Raw genomic sequence first — 25,312 nt, 5'->3', positions numbered from 1 at the left:
AGTCGAGCAGTGAATGTGTATTGCATAAGTGAGCAGCAGTTGTTGGCATCTGATCGGTAGAGGGGAAGGAGGGTACACCCTAGCCTCCACAAGTAGGCTTCTTGCAGGGCTGGTTGATCCAAAAGGCACCTGTTGCAAATTGGACCCCACACTGGTGTATTGGGTCCTGCATCTGCAATGCTGATGGTGATGCTGACCCATATGCCAAACTCCCATGATCAAGACAGGACAGGATCAGAACTTTGTAGGGATGCAAAAGTGTAGAGTGGTCAGCGTCCCAGCTGGTGTTACTGAGGTAGCAAAGAGTATTAAGGTGTGAACAACATGTTTGCTTTGCACAGATGGGGAAGCCATGTCAACTGTGCATCAGAGACCAGTCCTAAAAAGTGATAAGACTCCACCACATTGAGCAACTGGTTGTCGAGGTAAAATTCAGGGTGTGGATGGACAGTATGACAGTGACTGAAGTGTGTGATGCATGACTTAGCAGCTGAAAACTGAAAGTCATGGGTGACAGCCCAGACTGCACAGTTCATAAGTCACCTTGAAGTAAGCACTCAGCAACACTCAGGGTAGAGGAGCAATAGTAAAAGCAAAAATTGTCAACACACAGAAAGGGCTCCAAAGCTGCAGCCAGAACATTGATAGCCACTAGAAAAAGGGGCACACTCAATACAGAGCTCTGAGGGACCCCATTATCTTGCATATGGGGGTGGGGGGCACTGTGGGAAGCAGCAACTTGAGCCCAGAATGTACAGTGTGACAAGAGTTTCACAATGGTGAGTAGACATAGTTCCAGCCCACAAGGGGCTGTGGGCATTAAATTCACCCAATATTGGAAATCTGGGGAAGCTGAGTAAACAGTGCAGACAATACATTCTAGGACATTTCATTGTTGGGAAGAAGACACACATCACAGATGGTAAATTCCGGAGACATCCTCACATGAACAGCCACAGCCTCCAAAGTTGTATCGAGTGGCACATGTTCACTATGGACAAGAGTCCAGAACATATGTGCAAACACCACCAGACACTCTAAAAGTCAGCGCAATTAAAACAGCCCCAATAGGCACAAAGGCTAGGGATCCGCATTGTTGGGAACCAAGTTTCCTGGAGAGCAATGCAAAAAACAGAGGGGGGCACGAAGGAACCAAGGAGGCAGGCCATGTCTCAGGGTTGACTGCTGCCACCGGTTGTGAGGAGATGGCATCAAGACACATTGGTTGCAAACCACAGTGTGTGTGTGGGGGGGAGGGCAGGGGGGGGGGGCGTTTGGGGCCACTATGGACATTATCTTGGAAACAGAGGCAGAGGCAGAACATGCAGAGCCCGGCAGCATCGGGCCCACCGAATTCCCTTTGCAAAGAACTACTTGCCCTTCTTCACCTTAGATGATTTCAATGTATGCGAGGACTTGTCTGCTTCAGAGTCTGGGATCAAAGAGGAACAGAAAGTCACACGACCTGCTCCTTCTGCCATTGGCTGGCATCTGGTTGCAGATCAGCAGATTTCTGGGAAGGGAGTGTCCCAAATGACTCCATCCTGGAGGGGTGCATTACTTCTCCATCATGCTTGGGGAGCTTCCAGCTTTGATACTAACAGTGTGATCCCTGCATGGTAAGGGAGCTACCATTGTGCAGGTATTTGATGACCCCCACCACAATGGCTAATGTGGAATATAAGCCACATTGGGAATCTGGAACATAAACAGCAGGTCAAACCCAACTTTGGGGAGCATATAGTTAAGACAAGTTGTAGAATTCTAGAAGATAAACCAAAACTAAGCATAATTGGCACCAAGAAGACCATAGTGTAATAATAGATGGATAGACTTGCAGCAAGGAAATGGAAATAGCACTACAATGGACAGGACCACGTGGTGGCCAAGCACGTACTCACAAAAGAGATGTGAGCCCCCTGGAAGTAAAACTAGAAAGGAACATCATTTCAAATTTTTTCATAAACAGTATATTGCAGTCATCTTACAAAGTTTCTATCTACAAACTACAAGGGCTGTTCAAGAAGTATCCAACATTATTTTTTATTGCTGAAACCAAAAATGGTATTGCACACACTCTCTGCATTTGTAGGCATACATAGTGTGACTTTCCCTCCCCCCCCCCCCCCCCCCCTCACAAGAGTAACAGTGTAGCTTTCAACAAATAACCACGTGTAAGTGGTAGTTGTCAGATTTTGTGTTGTGGGCAAAATGACAGAAAAAGTGGAACAACATTATGCATCACATTGTTCTTAAGCTTACCAGTTTTCAAGCTGAAGCAATCCACAAGATTCGACAAATGTTTGAAGACGAAGCAATGAGTACCAGACAGTGAAAAGTGAAGCACATTCACTTAGGCCCTCAACATTGGCAAATGAGGCTGTTATTAATCATGTTAGGATCATGGTGATGTAGGATAGACAAATCAAGATTAGATAAGTTGCAGATGAGGTTAAAATTAGTATTGGATTCATTCATTCCGTTTTAATGAAACATTTGGACCTCAGGAGGATTTTAGCAAAATCTGTGTTAAAGGTGAGCAGAAGCAACTTCGTTTGGAGATCACACAGCACATGCTGATACTGTGAACAGTAATCCCAACTTTCTTCACACAGGGCTCACTGGTGATGAGTCCTGGGCTTATGGTTATTACGAATTAGAAACAAAGTTCCAATCATTGTAATGGAAGCATCCATCATCCCTGACACCCAAAACAGCAACACACACCCACAGCAAAGTGACAGTCATTCTGACTGTCTTTTCTGACTTCAATGGCACAGTCCATCATGAGTACGGCCCAGAAGGAACTAACGTCAAGAAGGAGTACTACCAAAAGGTTCTGCATCACCTCTGTAAAGCAGTGAGATGGACTTGAGGACAGCACGCAGTTGGCACCTTCACCACAAAAATGCACTTGCTCATTGTTCTCAATTAACTCAAGAGTTTTTTGGTGAAACACAACACAGCCTGTGGTTTGTCAGCCTCCCTACTCTCCTGACCTAGCAATGAGTGACTCCTGACTTTTCCCTAAACAAAAAAAGACACTGAAAGGAACCAGAGTACAGAACTAGGAACACATTATACAGAATTCGGTGGAGCAGCTGTGCGCCCTACCAAACGAGGCTTTCCAGCAATGCTTCTAGCATTGGGAGATGTGTGTAGAACCAAAAGGGCACTACTCTGAAGGTGACTATTGTCAAACACTTGTATTTCAATGAAGACTGATTTTATAAATAAGAGTTGGATATTTTTTGAACAGGCCTCATATTAACTGAGTCAAATAAAATTTCTTGAGCTTTGAATACACAATACACAGACAACATCTTCAAGCATTAGCAACACACATTATTATTCAGACTTTTTCCTTCTTGTTAAGGTCTTAAAAACCCACCATTTTCTGTTGTTACACTGCCTCCTCAACAAGATACTTATATAATTTCCTGATGCCAATGTCAACTTCCGTGGTAGATCACAACATTGCACAGCACCAGGGTTCAAATGCAGAATACAAAGAGTCCTGCCAATTCTCCTTTATGAAGTGTAAACCATAAAGTATCTTGTGCTTTCCGGCATTTGTTCTGATAAATTTCCACAACTTGTACCCATAATAACTTAGTTGTAGTTTAAGAATTAGTTACATAATTAAATCTCTAACTTTGCAAAAGGGGTGTGAACTGTAACAAAACTAGCAGTTAGATGTGACCACAAAATTAGACCACCCCCTTTTTTGGTTACAAACAGATAATGTAACTTACTCAAGCAGGAAAATGAACTCTTGTGACACTTCTGGTGCTAAAAAATCTTTCCTGTTTTACAAAATTCCACAGAAGCTATCATAAATATTTTACAGCACCAGAGCGCATGTGGAAAAAAGATGTAAAAGAAAATTATTTAGGCACAATTTAAGCATCCATGCTAGAAAAAAAAACTCTCATTCTGCAGTTAAGAAAAAGAATGTGTCAGAGGGCTATGTCGTATACTAGAGGCCACACAGCTCTCACTGAAAATGAGATAAGAGGGAATTTGCAATGGATTGTGGACTGCCCCCTCCACACCACCTGTTGGATTGCAAAGGTATAAAGCAGACTTTATTTGATATTATTCTTTAAGTCCCTGTCATTATAACCAACTTATCAAGCCAGGAAGCTACTTTTCAAACAAACTTCTTACTGTTTAAAGGCACAACATACACAAACATTTATTGAATTACTACACTGCAAAGGACTGATCTAAATGAGTTCAAATTTGTAAGATGAATAGCAGAGTGACGATATGTGACAAACTGCTGAACATGGTCCACATACTGCCACATCCTACCCCCTTCTCCCTCACCTTAACTTATTTGAGTGGAAAGATCACTGTTATGCCAAGCCTAGTCAGTGAAGGGCTGTCAAACAAAGAGAAAATGTGAAATTAGGTGCCAGTACACCTCAATGACACTGAACGATGCCATATCAACATATGAGTTAGAACTGAAAGGTTGGAATGATCAGGCACAAGGAAATGACTTCATCATATCATGACATTGTGGCTTATACAGGGCAGCCTGCTACACACAATGTGCATGTAAAACCAGTAAATGTGTGGCTTTGACTGGTGGCATGCATGCACTTGCATTGGTTTTCACTGTTCAGAAACCATTAAAAAGAAAAAGCAGACTGCAATGGTCACTTGGTCATGTTTTTGGCATATTGCGTGACAAATCAGCTTTCCTGAATGAGACCTGCTTCAACCTGCTCTATAGTAGTGACTGCATAATGTTAACTACTACACAGGTGACTACAACATGTCAGCCTGCATTTTTGAGTAATTTATCACACAGATGCCAAGAAGGAGTGTTAAGGACACTTTTGGATGCATCATACTTTCTTCAATCCCACAATCTTAACTCCAACTATTATGTAAGAGAAGCTTTGGAGCGCAAAGTATTGCCCCTCCCACAGGCAACTTCACATGCCATCTTATGGAAGTACAATGCTTAGCCACGTGCAGTGTGGGTGTACAAACAAACACGAGAACACTGATCAACTTCGGATCAGGCCTCATTTAGCTACGGGTAGGGTCAATATGGAATAGTGGGTTAGGTAGTGTACAGGTAACCATTCAGCTCAGCCATATTTCTATGAGATACATCTGCCATTTAAGTGGAAAAATGTTATCCTGGGGAAATAAAAGGATCCTTTTGCTGTTAAACAAATTGAGTTTCACTATGTTGTCATGATATGTGAAACTTAATAGTCTTGCGATATTAACTTTACCTAATGCACTAAGATCAAGTATATTGTTTGTATGTTTATAATTTCTGTTTTTTTATTATTTTATTAATGCATTAATATGTACTAGAACATTCACTCCCCCTGTACCCCATGCATCATAGTTCCCAAAACATAGAAAACAAAAAAGTGCATTGCCAACATCACATCCATAGATCCAACTCTTTTCATACACTTTCATACTAAATTTCCTCAGAGACTCACTTTTTCTACCACCACCTATAGCCTTTTGACTTAAAGAGTAGTAACTGTAACTAAATTGAGTATATTAATGTTTCATATATAAATTGGACTGCTTAGATATATTCAACCACCACACTACAGGACCGATACAATCAACAGCTCCTAAAAGATCCCCCATACTCTACTTGTGACAATACAAAAATGCAGTAAGTGAAGCATGCAAAAAGGAATACAAACGTCTCAAAAATGAGATCAACAGGAAGTGCAAAATGGCTAATCAGGGAGAGGAGAAATGTAATGAAGTAGAGGCTTATCTCACGAGGGTAAGATAGATACTGCCTACAGGAAAATTAAAGAGACCTTTGGAGAAAAGAGAACCACTTGCATGAACATCAAGAGCTCAGATGGAAACCCAGTTCTAAGCAAAGAAGGGAAAGCAGAAAGGTGGAAGGAGTATATAGAGGGTCTACACAGGGGCGAAGTTCTTGAGGACAATATTATGGAAATGGAAGAGGATGTAGATGAAGATGAGATGGGATATATGATACTGCGTGAAGAGTTTGACAGAGCACTGAAAGACCTAAGTCAAAACAAGGCCCCGGGAGTAGGCAACATTCCATTAGAACTACTGACAGCCTTGGGAGAGCCAGTCCTGACAAAACTCTACCATCTGGTGAGCAAGATGTATGAGACAGGCGAAATTCCCTCAGACTTCAAGAAGAATATAATAATTCCAATCCCAAAGAAAGCAGGTGTTGACAGATGTGATAATTACCGAACTATCAGTTTAATAAGTCACAGCTGCAAAATACTAATGCGAATTCTTTACAGATGAATGGAAAAACTGGTAGAACCCGACCTCGGGGAAGATCAGTTTGGATTCCGTAGAAATGTTGGAACACGTGAGGCAATACTGACCCTACAACTTATCTTAGGAGAAAGATTAAGGAAAGGCAAACCTACGTTTCTAGCATTTGTAGACTTAGAGAAAGCTTTTGACAATGTTGACTGGAATACTCTCTTTCAAATTCTGAAGGTGGCAGGGGTAAAATACAGGGAGCGAAAGGCTATTTACAATTTGTACAGAAACCAGAGTAGTAGTAGTAGTAGTAGAAGGGTTTTGTGGGCGCACGACAGCAAGGTCTTCAGCGCCCGTTCAGTATCATAGTGAGACGGGTGTCAAGAAAAAACTCAGAACATTTACATCTAACGCAACATAAAACGGAACATAAAACACGGGGAACAATCATTGAAAAATATGTGCTCACCCACACCGAAGCGTGGGATGAAGCAGGGCGTCAGCAGTAAAACATGGACAACACAGGAAGAAAAAGGTAGAGGGAGCTAAAACAATGGAGCAGATGGAAGTGGCTGGCTGACCGCAAGGAAAAAAGGGAGGAGTCAGCCACTCTGCAATACACTAAAACCGCCAGCCTAAAAGCTTAGGCCAGAGTCCAGACACATCACAAAACTTAAAAACCCTAGACACACACGTCTCATCATTAGCTAAAACACAGGGCAGATCCCCATCAACTTGTGCTTCTGCCCTTGCATCACGGTATAAAACGCAGTCTGTCAAAATGTGCCGGACAGTGATGTGCACACCACAAGCATCACAAAACGGAGGATCCTCCCGCCGTAATAAATAGCTATGTGTCAGAGGACAGTGCCCGATCTGAAGACGTGTGAGCGCCACCTCTTCCCGCCTGAGCAGCCGGCAGGAGGAACGCCACGGCCGAGTGGTTGACTTTACTAACCGCAGTTTACTGGCCGTCACCGCCAGCCATTCAGCCTCCCACAACTCCATGCACTTCCTGTGGAGTGCAGCGATGACTGACTGCAAGGGGATAGGACACTGGACCACATCCTGCTCTCTGCAGGCCTCCTTGGCAGCCCGATCAGCCTGTTCGTTGCCCCATATGCCGACATGACCAGGCACCCAGCAGAAGGATACCTCTTTACCCCGCCGTTGGAGCAAGTACAGTTTGTCATGTATCAGCTGGACCATCTCTTCAGTCGGGTACAGGTTCTGCAGTGACTGTAAGGCACTAAGAGAATCGGAGCATAGAAGAAATCGATCGCCCCGAACTCGATTCATCTGCTCCAGTGCCGTCAGGATCGCGTGGAGCTCCGCTGCGAAAACGGTATATTCAGCAGGGAGGCGAATCCGGGTAACATGAGCAGGGAACACCACAGAACAGCCAAGGAAAGTCTCCTGTTTGGAGCCATCAGTATAAACGACAGTGAAACCGCGATGCACATCTAAAAGGTTAAAAAACAGAGATTGGAACGTAAAATCTGGTGTGCCATCTTTCTTAAAATTAGTCAAATCTAAAATAAGTTTGGGTCTCCGGAGGAGCCAAGGTGGAGATCTGCTCCAACCGCGACGTAAAACACGAAGACCAGCCATAGACATCGCACTGAGGCAATCCTGTGCGCGAATCCCATAGGGCTGCGTCGCACGTTGCCGGTTATGAAACAATCGTGCCAGAGGAGGCTGAGCAACGGTATGGTATGCAGGGGTGTAGGGTGTGGACAAAGCTTTATACGCCTGGCGCACTGTAAGTAGCCGTCGCCGCATATGAAGTGGCGGTTCACCAGCCTCTGCACAGAGGCTGGGGATGGGGCTAGTTCGGAATGCCCCAGTGGCCAACCGAAGCCCTTCATGGTGCACAACGTCCAACATTTTTAAGTAAGAAGGCCTCGCAGACCCATACACCGTGCACCCATAATCGAGCCGAGACCGCACAAACGCCCTGTAAAACTGGAGCAGACAAGTCCTGTCAGCTCCCCATGTACTGTGGCTAAGACATTTTAAAATACTTAAAGCCTGAAGCGACCGCCGTTTCAGCCTTTAAGATGAGGTAACCACGTGAGCCTCGAGTCAAAAATGAGCCCCAGAAATCTCACCGTGTCTTTAAAAGTAAGAATAGTATCCCTCAAGCGCAGCTCAGGAAAGGTTAAAAGCGAACGAGAACGGTTAAACAGAACACATACAGACTTCTCGGTGGAAAACTGAAAACCACTCTTCTTCGCCCAATCATCCAAACGCCTAATCGTAAGTTGCAACTGACGGGTTGTCGTTGCAAGGCTTGAAGAAGAACAGAACAAAGAGAAATCATCCACAAACAAAGAACACTGGACAGGACTTTTCACTATGGACGTAATGCTATTAATAGCGATGGCAAACAGAGTCACACTTAAAACGCTACCCTGAGGGACACCATTCTCCTGCTCAAAGCGATCAGACAGGACGTCACCAATTCGGTATCTAAAATATCGTGGCGAGAGGAAAGACTGAAGAAAAAGAGGAAGACAACCACGAAAACCCCATTCGTGAAGCTGCTCCAGGATGAGACGCCTCCAAGTAGTATCGTAGGCCTTCTCGATGTCGAAAAATACACCTAGAAGGTGATGACGGCGTAGGAAAGCCTGTTGGATAGCCGCCTCCAGGAGGGCAAGGTTATCGAAGGTGGAACGAAACCTCCTGAACCCACACTGAAAGCGACTAAGGAGTTGCCGGGATTCTAACATCCAGACAAGGCGGCGGTTGACCATCCGCTCCAAGGTCTTCCCTATGCAACTAGTGAGGGCAATGCTACGGTAGCTACTTGGGCTCGAGCGGTCTTTCCCGGGTTTTAAAAAAGGGATTAAAACCGCCTCACGCCACGCGTCAGGAAAGTGACCCGACGCCCAAATGGCATTAAAAAGTGCGAGGAGGATGTCTTTGTTGCGCAGTGTGAGGTGCCACAGCATACTGTAATGGATCCTGTCGTGGCCAGGGGATGTGTCACGAGCGCCAGACAATGCAGAATCCAGCTCCCACATAGAAAATGGGCAGTTGTAAACTTCATGAGAGGTGGAATGGAAGTCCAGACTACATCTCTCAGCAACGGCTCTATGGCGCTGGAAACCTGGATCCTGACTGGTTGTTGCAGTAACTGTGGCGAAATACGCTGCCATAGTCTGGGCAATGTCTCGCGGATCCGTGTGGAGAGTGCCATTATTCATTACAGCAGCTATGGGGCACCTCCCTCCTCTGCCAGAAATTCTCCTGATGGTCTCCCACACAATGGAACTTTTGGTGGAACGATTAATGGTGTTCAGGAACGTTTGCCATGACCTCTTCTTGCTCTCACGAATAATGCGGCGACATCTTGCCCTCGCCACCCGAAAGGCTGCAAGATTCTCAGCAGTCGGCCGACACTTGAACCGACACAGAGCCGCACGCCGGGTCCTGATCGCAGAGCGGCATTCGGCACTCCACCAAGGCACAGGTGGCCTCTTCCGGTGGCCTGTGGACCGTGAAATGGATGCTGCAGCGGCGTGGTGGACCGTTTTGGTAATATGATCCACCCACATCTCAACATTCGCACAGTGGTCGAATTGGGCCAACTGGGTATAAAGTGTCCAGTCAGCTCCACTGAGCACCCATCGTGGTGGTCTCCTTTCGGGGCCCACGCCATCGGGCAGGTGAATCCAGATTGGGAAATGATCACTGCCGTGCAAGTCAGCGACCACTTCCCAGTGAGCACTGGCGGCAAGAGCCGGAGAGCAAAGCGAGAGATCAATGGCAGAGAACGACCCAGTCGCTGTGGAGAAATGAGTACTCTGTCCTCCATTGAGCAAGTAGGCACAGGATGACAGGAGAAGCCTCTCAATTGCTCTACCCCTGGGGCAGGTAATTGCAGAGCCCCAAAGCACATTGTGGGCATTAAAATCACCACAAATAATGAATGGCTGGGGGAGCTGGGTAAGAAGGTCGGTGAGGGCTGCTTCATCAAGAGCATCATGTGGGGGCAAGTAAAGTGAACATACCGTCAATGGATGACGCACGTGCACGGACACAGCGACGGCCTGTAGAGTCGTTGTAAGTGAGAGAGGCGAGGAGTGGTAGTCCGTCCTGACGAAAATACCTACGCCTCCTCTAGCTCTCTCTCCACGCAGGTCATCCTTTTTATGGCGTGTGTAGCCTCGTAGCTCAGGGGAGTAAGAGGGATGGAAATACGTCTCCTGGAGACAGAGACACAGTGGTCTACCCTGAGACAGTAGACGAAGTTCCTCCACATGCGTCCTGAACCCTTGCAAGTTCCACTGGAGTATGGGAGCCATCTATGTTGGGGGTAGCACCTTCATCCTGTCTCTCCGACGGGGCGGGGAGACCGCAGCAGGTGTAGGGGCAGGCGTGGGACGAGATGATTGCCCCACACATACATCGTACTCCATCAACTCTGGGGAAGAGTCAGATGAAGCCTCACGTAAAACAACATCCGCATGGTCCGATGGTTTACCACGGGATTTGACCCGCTGTTGCTGCTGGACGGTAGCTTTCTGTGGTTTGGTGGACTTTGGGGGAGCTGATGTGGGAGTGGGAATTGGCGCACTGGGTTTGGGAACAGCCTCAGCTGTTGGAGGCGCTAGGGGCTGGCCCAAGGTCGCCACTGTACCTTTGTCTGCCGTTCGAGTAGGGGCTACTGGCTCTGAAACACTGGGTGCGTTGCAAGTGCACTGACAGCTACAGGTGTTAGTGCCAACACTCACCACCTCGGTCTGCGTTGAGGCATCGACTTTTGGAGTAGGCTTCTGAACCAGGGAGGCAAAAGATGTAGCAAATGTGGGAGGTTGCATCGACTTATAGATCTTCTTGGCCTCACCATAGGGGATACGCTGGGTTGTTTTTATTTCCTGGACCTTGCGTTCCTCTAAAAATATGCGGCAGTCCCTACTCCAAACAGGGTGGTTCCCAGAGCAATCAATACATTTTGCCGGACGCGAGCAACCAACTCCTTCATGAGCAGCCAGACCACAGTTTCTCACACTAAGGCGAAGGAAGCCAGCTTTAACATGTTCAGGAAGTTTTGTGCTACTGAAGGTCAGAATAAAGGAGTCGGATTTGACAAGAGTGCCATCAACCCTCTTCATGATGTGTTGGACATCAACGATACCTTCTGGAGCCCACTCACGTTGCAGTTCTTCCTTGGGAATATCAGCTAGATCTCGGCATGTCACAACACCTTTGCTGTAGTTCAAGGTGCTGTGCAGTTCAGTGTCTATGGCATACTCTCCAAGGCATTTAGCAGACTGAAGTTTATTGGCTTGCTGGGAAGTGGAAGTTTCCACTAGCAAGGTTCCATTACGTAAGCGCTTTACTGATTTTAAGGAGCCACAGATTCCCTCCAATCCCTTTTGTATATAGAAGGGCGAAACCTTCTCGAAACTACCCTCCTTCCGTTTCACAATGAGAAACACATTCGGATTACCAGAATGTATTCTGTTACCTAAGACTGGACTTTTCAAAGAAGCGCCGGAGTCAGGGGGACTGACTGCACGGGCCCTCTTAAGAGACTGGGTGTTAGAACCTTCCAGCGGCCCACCCTTTCCGCTGGGAGGAAGAAAAGAGGAGTTCGAAGGATCCATCTCGGTCCTACGAGCAGCTAGGGAACTAGAAGTCCACCTAGACAGAGCCCCGCGTGCCTAGGTAAGCCTTATACAACTGAGGTGCGGCAGGTTCCCCAGAGGTTGCCCGCTATCGACTGTTCCACCTCAACAGCCATGCATCTCATCAGCGCGCAGCACACCTTGAGATTGAGGGTTTTTTTATAGAGGTTTGTTCCATCCTCGCGATCCGGGCGGTCAAGCCAAGATCCCCATTCCCTGAGACACACAACGTTCCACCGCCGCGCCGCACGGTGGTCGCTGAAGTACGCTCAGAGCTTACGGTGACGAGGGACTAGTGGCGCCTACCAGTCTCCAGCTCAGGAACCCCGGGGTCGCCAAGCCCGTACCCAGCAAATAAATGCTGAGCCCCTGGGGGCAGGAAACCATATGGCAGTTATAAGAGTCGAGGGGCATGAAAGAGAAGCAGTGGTTGGAAGGGAGTGAGACAGGGTTGTAGCCTCTCCCCAATGCTATTCAATCTGTATACTGAGCAAGCAGTAAAGGAAACAAAAGAAAAGTTTGGAGTAGGTATTAAAATCCATGGAGAAGAAATAAAAACTTTGAGGTTGTAATTCTGTCAGAGACAGCAAAGGACTTGGAAGAGCAGCTGAACAGAATGGACAGTGTCTTGAAAGGAGGGTATAAGACGAACATCAACAAAAGCAAAACGAGGATAATGGAATGTAGTCGAATTAAATCGGGTGATGCTGAGGGAATTAGATTAGGAAATGAGACACTTAAAGTAGTAAAGGAGTTTTGCTACTTGGGGAGCAAAATAACTGATGATGGTCGAAGTAGAGAGGGTATAAAATGTAGACTGGCAATGGCAAGGAAAGCGTTTCTGAAAGTATTTGTATGGAGTGTAGCCATGTATGGAAGTGAAACATGGACGATAAATAGTTTAGATAAGAAGAGATTAGAAGCTTTCGAAATGTGGTGCTACAGAAGAATGCTGAAGATTAGATGGGTAGATCACATAACTAATGAGGTGGTATTGAACAGAATTGGGGAGAAGAGGAGTTTGTGGCACAACTTGACTAGAAGAAGGGATCGGTTGGTAAGACATGTTCTGAGGCATCAAGGGATCACCAATTTAGTACTGGAAGGCAGCGTGGAGGGTAAAAATCGTAGAGGGAGACCAAGAGATGAATACACTAAGCAGATTCAGAAGGTTGTTTTTTTTTTTTTTTTTTTTTTTTTGGCGCACAACTACAATGGTCATTAGCGCCCAGACTAAGTTAGGAATGCACCTAAAGGGGACAATACTATAAAAGACATAGACGGGCAGAGGATTAAAAAAAAAAGCAGCATAATCAAAATGCCCTTAGACAGGTTTGTCAAGTTGATAAAACGAAGAACGCGAGCAGCTGCCCCTGGGTCATCCGCTAAAATGGCATCCAGAGTACATGGCAGGCCAAGATCAACACGCAGTGAATTAAAATCCGGACAGGGCGTTAAAATGTGGCAGACCGTCAGCAATTGCCCACATGGGCAGAACGGCGCCGGCGCAGCCGTCAGCAGATGGCGATGGCTGAACCGGCAGTGTCCAATTCGTAACTGGGCCAAAACGACCTCCTCCCACCGAGAAGGGCGTGAAGAGGTCGTCCAAGGCGCGGGAAGAGGTTTCAAGGCCCGAAGCTTGTTGTCCGAGTGCATGCCACAGCGATAAAATGCGCTGACAAATGACCCTGCTACAATCTGATGAAGGGACACAACAACAAGCTGTCCGAGGCTGGAGGACCGCAGCCTTGGCCGCGGCATCTGCAGCTTCGTTCCCATAGATACCGACATGGCCAGGAACCCACATAAAGCTAACCGGCGAACCGTCGTCCACCAGTTGCTGAAGAGAGCATTGGATGAAAGGGTGAACCGGATACGGATAACTGAGGCTCTGGATGGCACTCAGGGAATTGGAGCAGATGACTTAAGCAGAATGTCTGTGGCAGCAGGTGTAAAGAACAGCCTGGTAGAGGGCAAAGAGCTCAGCTGTGAAGACCGAACAATGGCCATGGAGCCGGTATTTGAAACTTTGTGCCCCGACAATAAAAGAACACTTGACCCCGTCATTGGTCTTAGAGCCATCTGTATAAATGAAGGTCATATTAATGAACTTCGAACAAAGTTCGACAAAATGGGAGTGTATACCGAACCGGGGGTAACCTCCTTTGGGAGCGAGCTGAGATGAAGGTGAACGCAAACCTGAACCTGGAGCCAAGGTGGCGTGTGGCTCTCGCCCACTCTAAAGGCTGCAGGGAGTGAAAAATCAAGGGGTTGAAGGAGGCGACGACAGCAAACTCCAGGGGGTAGCAGGGCAGAGACATACAACCCGTATTGACGGTCGAGAGAGTCATCAAAAAAGGAACGATATGACGGGTGGTGGGGCATTGACAGTAGCTGACAGGCATACCGACACAGCAGTATATTGTGCCGGTAGGTGAGTGGCAGTTCACCGGCTTCAGCATGAAGACTCTCGACGGGACTAGTATAAAACGCTCCGATCGCAAGACGTAAACCCCGATGTTGTATGGAGTTGAGGCGGCGTAAGATGGACGGCCGTGCAGAGGAGTATACGAAGCTCCCATAATCCAGCTTGGAGCGGACGATCGACTGATATAGGCAAAGTAGGACGGTTCAATCCGCTCCCCACACCATACCAATGAGAACATGGAGGACATTTAGAGAACGGGTACAATGGGCTGCCAAATATGACACATGTGGAGACCAACTAAGTTTCCTATCAAATGTAAGACCTAAAAATTTTGTTGTCTCCACGAATGGGAGAGCAAAGGGACCGAGTCGTAAGGACGGTGGGAGAAACTCTTTGTAGCGCCAGAAGTTAATACAGACCGTCTTCTCGGCAGAAAAACGGAATCCATTGGCGACACTCCAGGAGTAAAGACGGTCAAGAGAACACTGAAGACAGCGCTCCAGGAAACATGTACGCTGCGCGCTGCAATAGATGGTAAAATCGTCCATGAAAAGGGAGCCTGATACATCAGCTGGGAGGCAATCCATTATTGGATTGATCGTTATGGCGAAGAGAGCGACGCTCAAAACTGAGCCCTGTGGCACCCCATTCTCCTGGCGAAAGGTGTCTGACAGGACAGAACCCACATGTACCCTGAACTGTCGATCCATTAAAAAGGAACAAATAAAAAGAGGGAGGCGACCGCGAAGGCCCCATGTATGCATGGTGTGGAGAATGCCCGCCCTCCAACAGGTGTCGTAAGCCTTCTCCAAATCAAAGAATACAGCTGCGGTCAGGCGCTTCTGCAAGAAGTTATTCATAATGAAGGCCGACAAGGTAACCAGATGGTCAACAGCAGAGCGGCGCCTACGAAATCCACATTGTACATTGGTAAGTAGGCATCGAGTTTCGAGCAGCCAAACCAAACGAGAGTTAACCATTCGCTCTATCACCTTGCAGACACAGCTGGTAAGTTTGTTTGTTTTGGTTTTAGGGCGCAAAACTGCTACGGTCCTTAGCGCCCGGTCCGTGACTTAGGAAACAGTAAAAAACCGAAAATGGAAACCAGCATCAATGGGAACGAAACTCAAAAAATTGGAGAAACTGAAAGCAGAAGGAAGGCTTAAAAATCCACCACAGAAAGGAGTTGGTTCTCCCCAAAAAAAGGTTCAAATGACTGACGTCATTTCACTGGCACTAATAAACTCGAGAACGCGATCGGCCGAGCGCGTGTCATCTGCTAAAATTGACGATATATCAGGCGACAGCTGTAGACGGGCGCGTAACGGAGTAAAATAGGGGCACTCAATTAAAAGGTGTCTTACCGTCCACAGCTGAGAGCAGTGGGGACAGAGTGGGGGAGGATCGCCACTTAAAAGATGTCGATGGCTAAAAAAACAGTGCCCTATCCGGAGTCTAGTTAAAATTACCTCCTCCCGACAACGCATTCGGGAGGAAGAGGTCCAAGCACAAGGAAGAGCTTTCACGTCCCGCAATTTATTATGGGGAAGTGTCGACCAATGTGCGTGTCATAAAAGAACAACATGACGACATAAAACGCTCCGTAGATCGGCGAAGGGAATCGATTGAATAGCTGGCCGAAGAAGAGAGACTGCAGCCTTGGCCGCTATATCGGCCGCCTCATTTCCACAGATACCAATGTGTCCCGGGAGCCAGAGGAACGCCACCGAGACGCCCCCCAGGTGGAGCAAGCTCAGACAGTCCTGAATCCGGTGGACCAGAGGGTGGACAGGGTAAAGAGCTTGGAGACTGAGGAGAGAGCTGAGAGAATCTGAACAGATAACATACTGTATCCGCTGATGGCGGCGGATGTAGTGGACAGCCTGGAGAACAGCGTAAAGCTCCACAGTATAAACCGAACACTGGTCGGGAAGCCGAAATTGATTTGGGGTGTCGCCAACAATATAGGCACTCCCTACACCAAACGATGTTTTTGAGCCATCAGTGTAAATAAATGTGGCTTCCTTCATTTGTGCACATAGAGCAGAAAATGCCCGACGATAAACAAGTGAAGGGGTACCATCCTTGGGAAACTGACAAAGGTCACAGAGCAGGCAGATCCGGGGACGGAGCCAAGGCGGTGCTGTACCCCAAGTTGTCAAGAAGGTTATAGGAAAGCGGAAGGAAAGAGAATGGAGCAGTTGACGGAAGCGGACTCCCGGTGGTAGTAGGGAGGAGGGGCGGCCTGCATACCCTACGTCAAATGGGGCGTCGAAAAAAATGTCATGGGCTGGATTAGCAGGCATGGAAGACAGATGGCTAGCATAACGACTCAGAAGGACAGCTCACCGATTGGACAGCGGAGGTTCAGCAGTCTCAGCATAAAGGCTTTCCACTGGGCTGGTGTAAAACGCTCCAGACACTAAACGTAATCCACAGTGGTGGATAGAGTCGAGACGCCGAAGAATAGACGGCCGAGCAGAGGAGTAGACTGTGCTTCCATAGTCCAATTTCGAGCGCACTAAGGCATGATAGAGGCGGAGAAGGACCACTCGGTCCGCTTCCCAGGAGGTACCATTCAGGACACGGAGGGTGTTGAGGGATCGCAGACAGCGAGCCGAAAGATAGGAAACGTGGGAGGACCAGCACCGTTTTCTGTCAAACATAAGACCCAAGAATTTAACGACGTCCGAAAACGGAAGGTTGACAGGTCCTAGATGTAAGGAGGGTGGAAGAAACTCCTTACGTCGCCAAAAATTAACACAAACAGTCTTACTGGGAGAAAAACAGAAGCCGGTTTCGATGCTCCAAGAGTGGAGGCGATCGAGACATCCTTGAAGACGTCGTTCAAGAAGGCTGGTCCGTTGAGAGCTGTAGAAGATCGCAAAATCGTCCACAAAGAGGGAGCCCGAGACATCAGGAAGGAGACAATCCATAATTGGATTTATGGCGATGGCTAACAGTACAACACTCAGCACGGAGCCCTGGGGTACCCCGTTTTCTTGGGAGAAAGTACGGGAGAGAGTAGTGTTCACCCGCACTCTAAATGTGCGCTCTGCCATAAATTCGTGAATAAAAAGGGGCAGCCAACCTCGAAAGCCCCAAGAGAACAGTGTGCGGAGAATGCCTGTCCTCCAACAGGTATCGTATGCTCTCTCCAGATCAAAAAATATTGCTACTGTTTGGCGTTTCCGGAGAAAATTGTTCATGATATAAGTGGAGAGAGTAACAAGATGGTTAACTGCAGAACGATGCTTTCGGAATCCGCATTGGGCAGGTGTTAAAAGACTGCCAGACTCTAGCCACCAAGCTAAACGGCAATTCACCATATGCTCCAAAACCTTACATACACTACTCGTGAGAGAAATGGGGCGACAGCTAGAGGGGAGATGTTTGTCCTTTCCAGGTTTCGGAACAGGAACGACGATACTTCCCGCCATCGTCTGGGAAAAGTACTGTCAGTCCAAATTCGATTATAAAGGCGAAGGAGGTAACGCAGACTATGGATTGATAAATGCAGCAACATTTGGACGTGGATACCATCCAGTCCTGGGGCGGAGGAGCGAGAAGAAGAGAGTGCATGTTGGAGTTCCCGCATGGAGAAAATAGTATTGTAGCTTTCGCAATTTTGAGAGGAGAAAGCAAGAGGTCGCACTTCCGCTGCACGTTTCTTCGGGAGAAACGCTGGCGGGTAATTTGAAGAGTTCGAAATCTCAGCAAAGTGCTGACCCAATGAGTTAGAAATTTCGACAGGGTCCATTAATGTATCATGCGCGACAGTGAGCCCAGAGACCGGGGAGAAAATAGGCGCGCCTGAGAGCCGTCGAAGCCGACTCCAAACTTCCGAGGAGGGAGTGAAGGTGTTAAATGAGCTAATAAAAAATTTCCAGCTTGCCTTCTTGCTATCGCGGATGACGCGACGGCATCGCGCGCGCAACTGCTTATAGCAGATACAGTTGGCCAAAGTAGGATGGTGGCAGAAAACGCAAAGAGCACGTCGCCGCTCACGTATTGCGTCACGGCACGCCTAGTTCCACCGAGGAACTGGGGGGCGCCGGGGCAATTCGGAGGTGCGTGGTATTGAACGTTCCGCAGCTGTAAGAATAACGTCGGTAATATGTGTGACCTCATCGTCGACGCTGGGAAAGTGACGGTCATCGAATGTCGCGAGAGACGAAAAAAGTGTCCAATCGGCTTGGGCAAACTTCCAGCATCGCGGACGCATATATGGCAGTTGAGGCTGCAGTCTAAGGACACATGGAAAGTGGTCACTCGAGTGTGTATCATCAATGGCGAACCAGTCGAAGTGCCGAGCTAGCGGAACAGTACCAACCGAAAGGTCCAAATGAGAGAAATTTGTCGTGAAGGCAGACAAAAATGTAGGGTCTCCAGTGTTGAGGCAAACTAGATCCGCTTGGTGGAAGACGTCTAGCAATAGTGAGACACACGGACAAGGATGTGGAGATCCCCAAAGCGGGTGGTGGGCATTGAAGTCCCCAACCAGCAGTGGAAGCTGACCAAGAAGATGAAGGAGATCAGCTCGTGCCATTGGTGTGGACGATAGAATGTATACAGTACAAAGAGAAAAGGTATATCCAGAAAGGGAAAGACGGACAGCGACAGCTTGGAAGGAAGTGTTTAAGTGGATTTGGTGATAATGGAGAGTATCATGGAGAAGAATCATGAGTCCTCCATGGGCTGGAGTGCCTTCAACAGAGGGGAGATCAAATCGGATGGACTGAAAATGGGGGAGAACAAAGCGGTCATGGGGACGCAGCTTTGTTTCCTGAAGACAGAAGATGACCGGCGAGTAGGATTGTAAGAGGATCGACAATTCATCCCGATTGGCTCGAAGGCCGTGGATATTCCAGTGGATAATGAACATAGGGTGAACAGAAAATGGAGGAATGTGACCAAGGTTGCCGTCAACTCAACGACTGCTCAGAGCTTGCGATCGACAGCATGGAATGGCATTCAGCCGAAGGCAGAAGATCCTGATCCATAGGTTGTTCAGCAGCAGCTCCTGCCACCAGCGATCGGCCGGTTGATCGGCCGCCAGCAGTGTGCCTCGGCGACACAGAAGACAGTTGAGGGCGATTTCCATCAGGTGGTGCTGTAGACGGGACACGCCTTGACGGAGAAGGAGATGAGCCTTCTTGGAAATATGGTGTTTAGATGAAGGAGGAACCGATGGTTGTGAAGTTGGGGTACGTAAAAAATCTTCAAGAGTATGCTCTTTTTTCGAAGTCTTGGTGTCTGACTTTTGGGCTCGAGATTTAGCAGAACCCGATGAAGGGTGAGCCATAGAGTGGGCAGGCGAAAGTGGTGAGGTTGAACGGACGATCTTTGCGCTGGCCGATCGGACGATCGTGGCACTAAAGGTGAGGTCGCAAGTCTGCGTGGCTGCCTCCTTTGTTGGCCGAGGAGAAGCAAGGACAGTGCTGTATTTTCCTGTCTGAGGCACGGTGGGCTGTCGACTGGTGAATAATTTTCGAGCAGCATAGGTCGACACCTTTTCCTTCACTCTGATTTCCTGGATGAGCTTTTCGTCTTTAAAAACGGGGTAATCTCGAGAGGAAGCAGCGTGGTCACCCATACAGTTGATGCAGCGAGGGGATGGAGGTGGACAAGCACCCTCATGGGCATCCTTGCCACACGTAACACATTTGGCCGAATTGGAACAGGACTGGCTGGTGGGATTGGACCGCTGACACCGATAGCAACGCGTAGGGTTTGGGACGTAAGGGCGAACGGAAATTATCTCATAGCCTGCTTTGATTTTCGATGGGAGTTGAACTTTGTCAAATGTCAAGAAGACAGTGCGGGTTGGAATGATGTTCGTGTCAACCCTTTTCATAACTCTATGAACAGCCATTACGCCCTGGTCAGACAGGTAGTGCTGAATTTCTTCATCAGACAATCCATCGAGGGAGCGTGTATAAACAACTCCACGCGAGGAATTTAAAGTGCGGTGCGCTTCAACCCGGACAGGGAAGGTGTGGAGCAGTGAAGTACGCAGCAATTTTTGTGCCTGGAGGGCACTGACTGTTTCTAACAACAAGGTGCCATTCCGTAATCTGGAACAAGACTTTACAGGACCTGCAATTGCATTGACACCTTTCTGAATAATGAAAGGGTTGACCGTGGAGAAGTCGTGCCCTTCGTCAGACCGAGAAACAACAAGAAACAACAAGGAACTGTGGCAATGATGGAAGAACTGTCTGTGGCTGAGACTCAGTGAACTTACGCTTGTGAGCAGACATAGTGGAAGGTGAGGAAACCATTGCGGAAGAATCCCCCGGAAGAATCCCCCATGATTACCGGCGTCTCCGATGGCACGCTCCTCCCTTGTGGGAGCCCTCTCTGAGGGCACTCCCGCCTTAGGTGATTGTTCACACCTCAGGTCACACCTCCCGACAAAAGGACGAAGGGACCAATCGGCACTTTCAGAAGGTATCAGCTCGGGTAATCACCCCTCCCTGGGCCTGGCCGTTACCAGGGGGTACGTACGTGTCCTACCTGTCTACCCGGGGCGGGGAATTACGCGTTATACCCCGTCACCGGCTACGCACAAAATGCGTGGGTAGGCCTTCAGACACGCACAGGGAAGAAAGAGAAAGGGAAAAACAAAGAAAGGGAAAGGAAAGAAGAGAGGTCTCAAACGCCGCAGCGGAGAAAAGGGTAAAGAGAAGAGGCAAGGAAAAGAGAAGAATAAAGAAAGGATGAAGACATACAAGCAGAGAAGGCGAAGAATGCGTTACATTTACGAGCGTCCATCTCTGGACTTAGGCACAAACCATACTCCCAAAGGGGGAGAAAGAGAAGGAAAGAGCCAGAGGTGATGGGAAGGGGGGGGCGAAGATGGGGGATAGGGAAGGATGCGGAAAGGGAAGGTATGCAGCCCGGAAAGGAAGGAGGGCCACATTAGCTCGGGGTCCCGTGCTCGCTACCCACGTATCCACAAAAGAGTTGTGCACCCCCTGGGGGGACACAGCTGGTAAGCGAGATGGGTCGATAACTGGAAGGCAAGTGCTTGTCCTTCCCCGGCTTAGGAATCGGTACAACAATAGACTCGCGCCAGCATGCGGGAACATGTCCCTCAATCCAGTACGAAGAAGGAAACCTTTACCCGCAGGAGAAAGGTTCTTCAGTATCTGAATATGAATAGAATCAGGCCCTGGAGTGGAGGACCGTGACCGGGCAAGTGCATTTTCAAGTTCCCGCATGGTGAATAGGGCATTATAACTTTCACAATTCTAGGAGCGGAAGTTAGGTGGCCTAGCCTCCTCTGCCTGTTTTTGGGGGAGGAAGGCAGGGCGGTAATGAGCGGAGCTCGAAACCTCTGCGAAAAAGCGGCCGAAGGCATTGGAGACATCCTCAGGGGCCACAAGGACGTCATTTGCGACCGTCAAGCCAGAAACTGGTGAGTGGACCTTAGTGCCAGATAGCCGGCGCAGGTTACCCCAGACAACAGAAGAAGGAGTAAAACTGTTGAAGGTGCTTGTGAAAGCAACCCAGCTGGCTTTCTTGCATTCTTTAATAATACGACGACACTGCGCACGTAATCGTTTATAATTTATACAATTCGCCACTGTAGGGTGGCGTTTAAAGGTGCGTAAAGCATGTCGACGAGCACGTAAAGTGTCTCTATATGCTGCGGTCCACCAGGGGACCGGTACGTGACGTGCAGAAGAAGTAGTGTGAGGGATGGAATATTCAGCAGCAGTGAGAATGACTTCCGTGAGGTGTGCGACCTGACTATTGCAGCTTGTGAAGGTTTCATTCTGAAAGGTCGCCCTGGAAGAGAAGAGCCCCCAGTCTGCTTTGGAGATGTTCCAACTAGTTGAGCACGGAGAGGGGGTATGATGCAGGAGATGGATAACACACGGGAAGTGGTCGCTCGAAAATGTATCAGAAAGTGCATACCACTCAAACCAGCGTGCAAGTTGGGTAGTACATATAGAGAGGTCTAAATGGGAATAGGTGTGAGATGTGTCCGAAAGAAAAGTAGGGGCGCCAGTATTGAGGCAGACAAGATTGAGCTGGTTGAAAATGTCTGCTAACAGGAAGCCCCTCGGGCAGGATGCTGGAGAGCCCCAAAGGGGGTGGTGGGCATTGAAGTCTCCAGTTAACAAAAATGGTGCAGGTAGCTGAGCAATAATTTGCATCATGTCTGCCCTGGTAACGGCAGACGACGATGGAGTGTAAACGGTACAAATGGAAAATGTAAAAGTGGGGAGAGTAATTCGGACGGCAACTGCCTGCAGGCTGGTGTGCAATGTGATGGGATCGTAATAATTATCATCCCGGACTAGCAACGTAACCCCTCCATGAGCCGGAATACCTGCCACAGGTGGTAGGTCAAAACGCACAGAGGTGTAGTGTGCCAAGGCATTTTGATCGCATGGGCGTAGCTTTGTTTCCTGGAGGGCTACGACGAGCAGATGGTGCAAACGGAGCAGCAACTGTAAGACCTCTCGGTTGGAGCAAATGCTGCGAATATTCCAGTGAATAAGTGCCATTGTGAGAAGAAAAAGAAAAAGAAGATGCAAGAAGGGGTCACCTCGAAGGCCGCTGAGGGCCTGGCTTCGAGCGAGCACTGCCGCCGCTATCAGTAGGCGGACAGTCATCGTCCATTGGTTCAATAGGTTCATCGGCCATCTTGTTAAGATGGCCGGGAGGGGGAGCTTCCTCCGCCGGTGAACGACCAGATGTTCGGCTACCAGCGGTGCAGCCAGGCGAAACGGATGACGGCCTGGGGCGGCAACCGCTGGGTGGCGCAGGAGAAGAAATGCGCCGTGGCAGAGAAGGAGAACTGTGCTTCCTATGAGCCTTCTTGGAAGGTCGTTTAGTGGAAGTACTGGTCGATGGCTGGGAGTTCGAGGTACGTAGGAAGTCTGCACGGGACGGTTCCTTCTTGAAGGCCCATGCATCTGACTTCTGGGCCTTTGTCTTGGCAGAAGCTGATGAAGGTGCTTGTGTCTGAGGGGTGACGGGAGGAAGAGGAGACGTCGACCGGGCGATCTTAGCACTGGCCGAACGAACGATCGTAGTGCTGAAGGTCAGATTGCATGTCTGCGTCGCCACCTCCCTGATAGTCCGAGGAGAGGCGAGGACAGTATGGTATTTCCCTGCTGGGAGCAGCGTGGGCTTCCTACTAGCAAATAGCTTGCGAGCAGCCGAGGTGGACACTTTCTCTTTGACCCGAATTTCCTGTATATAGCGTTCTTCCTTGTAGATGGGACAGTCGCGGGAGGACGCTGCATGGTCACCCTGACAGTTCACACAACGAGGAGACGGAGGTGGATAGTCACCCTCATGGGCATCCCTGCCTGCCACAAGTGACACATTTAGCCGCATTGGAACAAGACTGGCGAGTGTGATTAAAATGCTGACACTGGTAGCAGCGCGTAGGTGTCGGGACATAGGGGCGAACAGAAATAACCTCGTAGCCCGCTTTGATGCGCGACGGCAGCTGAACACTATCAAAGGTCAAGAAAAGTGTCAGGGTCGGTACAAGGTCATTGTTGACCTTTTTCATGACCCTATGGACAGCCGTCACGCCCTGCTCAGCGAGGAAAGACTGAATCTCCTCGTCAGTCAATCCGTCGAGTGATCTAGTATATACCACACCACGAGACGAATTCAAAGTGCGGTGAGCCTCCACCCGGACAGGGAACGTGTACAGGAGTGTGGCCCGAAGCAGTTTTTGTGCCTGAAAGGCGCTCTCAGTTTCTAGTAACAAGGTACCGTTACACAACCTGGTACAAGACTTGACAGATCCGGCTATGGCATCTACGCCCTTCTGGATAACGAAAGGGTTGACAGAGGAAAAATCCTTTCCATCCTCAGATCGAGAAACTATGAGGAACTGTGGGGCAGGCGGTAGTACTTTTGTCACTGGTGGCTGGTCAAGTTTCCGTTTTTGGGCAGAAGTCGAGAGAGAAGAAGAAGAGAAATCCATTGCGGAGGAATCCCCCATGATTGCCAGCATCTCCGATGGCGTGCTCCTTCCTTGTGGGGACCCTCTCAGAGGGCTCTCCCGCCTTAGGTGAATGTTTACACCTCAGGTCACACCTCCCGAGAAACGGACGGAGGGACCAATCGGCATGGTCGGAAGGTGTCAGCTCAGGCAATTACCCCTCCCTGGGCCTGGCCTTTACCAGGGGGTACGTGCGTGCCTTACTTGTCTACCCAGGGCGGGGAATTACGAGTTACCCCGTCACCGGCTACACGTGCGAACGCGTGGGTCGGCCTTCAGGCACGCACAGGGAGAAAGGAAGAAGAAGAAAAAGAAGGGAGAGAGAGAGAGAAAGGACAGACTGTCTCAAACGCCAAGGCGGAGACCAGAGAAGGCAAGGAGAAGAAGGCAAGGAGAAGGAGGCAAGGGAAAGAGTAAGTAAGACAGTGAGATGGAGAAGAACAAAGAAAGGAACCAACCAAAGGAAGGAAGAAACCAGAAGAAGTGAAAAACCAAAATGACCACAAATATAGGTCGTGAAACCGTCCGTCTCTGGACGCAGGCGCTAACTACCCCCTTGAGGGGGAGGGACTCCTTTTAGTCGCCTCTTACGACAGGCAGGAATACCTCGGGCCTATTCTAACCCCCGGACCCGTAGGGGGAATTCAGAAGGATGTAGGCTGCAGTAGGTACTGGGAGATCAAGAAGCTTGCACAGGATAGAGTAGCATGGAGAGCTGCATCAAACCAGTCTCAGGACTGAAGACCACAACAACAACAACAACAACAACAACTATAGTTGTAAATCTTTAGAGAGTGTTTCATCTTTTCCTACATCTGACTCAGGTGAAATATTCTCGCAACTTGAAACACTCACTTTCTCCTCAACAGATCTATTCGAAAAGAGCCTCTCTGGCAACACCTAGAGAATCTGCGATGTTGCTTGCACAATGCTTTATGTGCTGTGAGCAAGATAACATGCTCAGTGTCAGCAAGGATACAGCCATACCAGAGCATGCACAGTCAGAAA

The 25,312-nt window shown here is 48.6% G+C and overlaps 1 protein-coding gene across 1 annotated transcript in view; it reads right to left on the bottom strand.

Annotated features, from left to right (window-relative positions):
- Window positions 1–25,312, bottom strand: part of LOC126191417 (dedicator of cytokinesis protein 9) — a 374,795-nt gene that overhangs the window by 308,215 nt on the left and 41,268 nt on the right. The gene's annotated exons all lie outside the window — the stretch shown is intronic.

The sequence above is a fragment of the Schistocerca cancellata genome, chromosome 6 (genome assembly GCF_023864275.1).
Source record: "Schistocerca cancellata isolate TAMUIC-IGC-003103 chromosome 6, iqSchCanc2.1, whole genome shotgun sequence".
NCBI lineage: Eukaryota > Metazoa > Arthropoda > Insecta > Orthoptera > Acrididae > Schistocerca > Schistocerca cancellata.
This window is presented reverse-complemented; position numbering and strand designations above follow the sequence as displayed.